The sequence below is a fragment of the Echinops telfairi genome, unplaced genomic scaffold, assembly GCF_000313985.2.
Source record: "Echinops telfairi isolate 266 unplaced genomic scaffold, ASM31398v2 ScPeMD7_1;HRSCAF=3_0, whole genome shotgun sequence".
Classification (NCBI taxonomy): domain Eukaryota; kingdom Metazoa; phylum Chordata; class Mammalia; order Afrosoricida; family Tenrecidae; genus Echinops; species Echinops telfairi.
In genome coordinates, this window is record NW_022103896.1 from 91,709,257 (window position 1) to 91,714,912 (window position 5,656).

General features: G+C 43.7%; 1 pseudogene; it reads right to left on the reverse strand.

The window, feature by feature from the left end:
* Positions 1–1,061: 1,061 nt before the first annotated feature.
* LOC101646627 lies at positions 1,062–2,416 on the reverse strand (annotated as a pseudogene).
* Between the last annotated feature and the right edge of the window lie 3,240 nt (positions 2,417–5,656).

The following is a 5,656-nucleotide window of genomic DNA, read 5'->3' on the forward strand; positions in this document are numbered from 1 at the left end:
TTGGAGGAAGGCTTATTAACAACCTGTGATATAGAGATGACACAACCTTGCTTGCTGAAAGTAAGGAGGACTTGAAGCACTTTCTGACAAAGAACAAGAATTGTAACCTTCAGTATGGGTTATAATTTAATGTAAAGACCAATATCCTCACAACTGGATAAATAAGTAACATCATGATAAATGAAGAAAAGTTGAGGATTTTTGGTCTTGGTTGGACCCTCAATTAATGTTCATAGAAGTAGTAGTAGAGATCAAATGATGCATTGCATTGGGTATATCTGCTCCCCAAATCTCCTTAAACTGTTGAAAAGCAAGGATGTTACTTTGAGGACTAAGGTATGCCTGACCCAAACCATGGTAATTTCAGTTACCTCATATGCATGTGAAATTTGGACATTGAAGAAAGGAAGACCTAAGAAGAATTGATAGGTTTGAATTAGGGTGCTGGCAAGGAATCTTGAAAGTATTATGAACTACCAAAAGAATAAATTAATCTGTCTCAAAGAGCGTACAGCCAGAATGCTCCTTTGAGGCAGAAGGAGACTTCACTTACATCGTGCATGCTCTTAGAAGAGACCAGTTCCTGGAGAAGGACATCATATTTCATAAAGCCGGCAAGCAGAGAAACAGGCCCTCAACAAGATGGACTGCCACAGTGGCTGAAACAGAGGGGCTCAAACATAAGAACAATTGTGAGGATGGCCCGGGACCTGGCATTGTTTTGTTCCATTGTATGTAGAGTCACTATGAGTTGGAACCAACTTGATGGCACCTAACAAAAACAGCACCCAGGATCCTAGGGCATTCTTCATTTGTGTAAATCTGTTTTGGGTTCTTAGAAAATGTTTTATAACTTTCTTTGTGTAAGTCATTTGTTCTTTTGTTTTTGTTACATTTTTCTTTTAGAATACTTTTACTTTGAGACATGATGGAAAAGATAATAGATACACATGGAAAATTAAGACATGATCAGAGATGATAGTGAAGACAATCTAGCCAGAAAGCTTTGTCTTGTCAGTTAATAGAAGCTGGAGTAATGACATACCGCAGGGTCAAAGGAATTAGTACTCCTCTCCTTCCTCCTCACCCTCTCATTTAACAGAATCTACCCCAACCTCCTCATAGTCCTTCTCCAGGGCAGCCATGTCCTCCCGGGCCTCAGAGAACTCTCCTTCCTCCATCCCCTCACCCATGTACCAGTGAACAAAGGCACGCTTGGCATACATCAGGTCAAACTTGTGGTCCAGGCGAGCCCAGGCCTCAGCAATGGCTGTGGTGTTGCTCAGCATGCACACAGCTCGCTGCACCTTGGCCAGGTCTTCACCAGGGACCACAGTGGGAGGCTCGTAGTTAATGCCAACCTTGAAGCCAGTGGGACACCAATCCACAAACTGGATGCTGCGCTTGGTCTTGATGGTGGCAATGGCAGCATTGACATCTTTGGGAACCATGTCACCACGGTACAACAGGCAGCAAGCTATGTATTTTCCATGGCGGGGGTCACATTTCACCAACTGGTTAGCTGGCTTAAAGCAAGCACTGGTGATCTCTGCTACAGAAAGCTGTTCATGGTAAGCTTTCTCAGCAGAGATGACAGGGGCGTACGTGGCCAGAGGGAAGTGGATGCGGGGGTAGGGCACCAGGTTGGTCTGGAATTCTGTCAGATCTACATTCAGGGCACCATCAAATCTGAGGGAAGCCGTGATGGAGGACACAATCTGGCTAATCAGGCGGTTAAGGTTGGTGTAGGTTGGGCGCTAGATATCGAGGTTCCTGTGACAGATGTCGTAGATGGCCTCATTGTCTACCATGAAGGCACAATCTGAGTGCTCCAGGGTGGTGTGGGTGGTGAGGATAGAGTTGTAGGGCTCAGCTACAGCTGTGGACACCTGGGGGCCAGGGTAGATGGAGAACTCCAGCTTGGACTTCTTGCCATAGTCAACTGAGAGGCCTTCCATCAGCAGGGATGTGAACCCGGAACTGGTGCCCACACCGAAGTTGTGGAAAACCAAGAAGCCCTGGAGACCTGTGCACTGGTCAGCCAGCTTGTGGATTCTGTCCAGGACGAGGTCGATGATCTCCTTGACGATGGTGTAGTGCCCACGGGCATAATTGTTGACAGCATCCTCCTTGCCCGTGATGAGCTGCTCAGGGTGGAAGAGCTGGCGGTAGGTGCCAGTGCGAACTTCAACAATGACTGTGAGCTCCAGGTCTACAAACACTGCCCTGGGCACATGCTTGCCAGTGACTGTCTCACTGAAGAAGGTGTTGAAGGAGTCATCCCCTCCCCCAATGCTCTTGTCACTGGGCATATGGCCATCAGGCTGGATGCTGTGTTTCAGACAGTAGAGCTCCCAGCAGGCATTGCCGATCTGGACAACGCCTGGCCAATGTGGATGGAGATGCACTCACTCATGCTGGCGACGCGGCAGGAGGCGAAGGGGAGCTCGGTGGTAGCGGGCTGAGGGCTCCGATTACTGTCCCCGACAAGCTACGAGTCGAGGTAAGTAAAGCACTCAAGTCATTTGTTTTCCTGGTAAGATTTATTCCTAGATATTTTATTTTTGGGTCGTTGTGTAAATAGTATTGTTCTTTTAATATCCCTTTTGGTGTCATCTTCTTTAGTATACAAGAATCTAACTGATTTCTGTATGTTGATCTTGTAGCTTGCTACATTGTCAATTTTCTCAATTAGTTTCAGCAACTTTAAAAGTGAATCTTTGGGATTTTCTATATATATATATGATCATATTATCTGCAAATAAAGAGAGTTTTGCTTCTTCTGTGCCAATGTTGATGCCTATAAAGGTTTTCATATCTTAAAGCTTTGGCTAAGACTTCCAGCACTGTATTTTTTCAATAGTGTTATTGGAATACAATTCAAATATCATACGATTCAATAGTTCAATCACCTCAAGAAGAGTACAATCATCATTACAATCAATTTTAGAACATTTTCTTCTTTGTTGTACTCATTAGCTTCCCATTTCACCCTAACTCCCCCCCCGCCCCACCATATCCTAAAGGAACCATTAATCCATTGAATATCTCTGTAGATTTACCTATACTGGATTTCATACACTGAAAGCCATTTTTTAAAACTATAAGAATAACAAATTAAAATAGATGAAACCTCAATAGAAAGAAAGCAGAAAATATTAAAAATGAGAACAAATTTAAAATGGACTAGAGAGATCAAATGACAGGGTGCTAAAATGTAACCTAATTGCATCTGCAACAATCCACTGAAAATAGGAAGCCGTGGATATCATTCCACAAGGAACACAAGATCTGCAGATCGAAACCACCAATCATTCCTCAGGAGAAAGATGGGGCTTTCTACTCACAGAAAGAGACAGTTTTGGGAACTCACAGGGGCAGTTCTATACTGTCTTATAGGGTTGCTATGCGGTAGGGGCTGGCATGCTACAAATCCACCTTCAGGGAGGGTTGCCTGGTTGTTATCAGAGCCTTTTCTATATGATGACTGTGGGTGTAGCCTTCACCAAAGACACAGCAGCCTCAATCAGCAGTCTTCAGCACCAACCAAAAGGGGAAACCGAAAGACTTGAGCTGATTATCTGGGAGGTCTGTCCTATTGGTCTCAGGGAGAGAAGCTATGGGGGTGGAAGGTGGAGCTAAATGCAGGGAGGTAGGCGGAGTGCTAACTATGAGAGCAAACTCTATGGCTATTCAGTAACAATTCACAGTACACTAGCAACTGACAGTGTCTGGTTTGGGCAGGTCCTGGCACACTCCAAACAGATTCCTGGGGAGGTCAGCCTTGTTGATTTTATGGCAGAAGCTTAGGCCCCTGTCTTTTTGAACAGGCTGGGGCTGTAGTGGTTAGAGAAGCAGGCTCTTTCCAGGATCATTACCCCAGTTCACAGCCATCTGGGCAAGTGATGGAAGATGTCTTTTTCTACTGTCTGCAGCTTCTTGTTGATTTGTTGATTCCCAGCTGTTCCCTCACTTCCTCTACTCATATTCCCTCAGAACCGAGCACTGTTTCCTTGTATTTGTGAGGGAGTTTGGGAATAAGGGTTTGTTTATACTGTCATCTTTCAAGAATTTCTCTTGCCTGCTTAATTCTTTGACTTAGAGTCTTTCTCTTTCAAAGCACCTATAATGCCATCATTTTGGTCATTTTTTTGTTTTTGTTTTCTTTATCTGTTAACTGTCTAAATCTGACATCATTCCAAATGTGCACTGAACATATCTCCACCATCACTTTAATGGACTTCATGAGACCTGGCCACTGAAATCTGTTCGTAGGAACGAGAGAAGAGAGATGAGGAAAGACTGGCTGCTCTGAAGTTTAAAAAGCTGTGTGAAACCTGAGCCTATGGCATGACTTAGCCGAAGGGGACTAAGGTTGATGAAAATATGTGAAGGGGCCAGTGGTGTGAAAGGAGGTGAGATACCGGTGAATTTCCCAATTCCCACCTGGTACCCATTGACATAGTGTGGAATGGCTAAAATTGAGTTGACCAGACCCAAATGGATGAACAGAAGCATGTTTGGCCCTGAGCACTGGTTGAAAATTGTAAAATTGCCTGTATTTTTGAAGGATGGCCTGCTTATAAATGCAAACACATAAAGTTCCTACTGGTGTGAAGATACCTCGCATCAAAGAACATGCTTGTCTCCTCAGAGCACAAGGTTATGGGCAATTTAGGAATGGGCAATTTGGAAAAAGGGATACCCAAAATGAAGGGAGATAAATGAATGAAGTGACTGGCTTACAAGCTTGCACGGATGTCTTCCAGTGTCAAATGAGGGGAACAAGGGAGAATCACCACGGAATACCTTTGTTTTCTTTCTAATGGGTCTAGGGAAGGGAGGACGAGGAAAGACATCCATAAGATTATAGCATTCTGGTGTAGATGACTTTATAGAACTGCAATTGTTAAGCACCAAATAATTTTGTTTTGTTCGGTTATAAAATATAAGACATAAATGGGGCTGGTGCATTTTCAATTATACGTGTTTTAGTTATATTCTGTCAAGCACAATTATGATTTTATTATTGTCTTTGAAGATTATGTATAGTTAGAGTTGTATACAGATGTCAAGCTGACAAGACGTAGTCTATGATGGTTAGATTTTGTCAACTTGATGGTACCTGTGTAGAGGTAGAGGTAGAATCCAACCTATCTATCAAGTCACAGCCTGGTGATGCCTCCTTGGGGTTGTGGCATTTTCCTAAGAGAGACACTGGGAACTTCTCTCTCCTATGTCTCTTTGCCTTCCTGCTTTCCTGGATTCTGCATTTGGCTCCCAGTATAGCCAATGTAGCTTGCTGCCACTGGGAGCTGTTGGCACCCTGTCATGTTCCTGTGGAACTTGGATCTACATGATTCTGCACCCACTAGCCTATGATCTCCCAACTTCCTGCTTCACCTTCCTGTTTCATTCCTCAGCCAGTATGGATCTGATTAGAGCTCTAGCTAGCATTGGACCTATGGACTTGAGTTGGACTAGGTTGTGCTCCTTTTTTTAATATAAAATTCCTTCTTTATATAAAGTCCTTTCATATACATATGTATATTCATATATATATCTTCACTCCAGTGGGACCACTCCATGTGGACTTTGTTGCTTCTCAGCTAGATGACCGCTTGTTTACCTTCAAGCCTTTAAGACCTCAGATGCT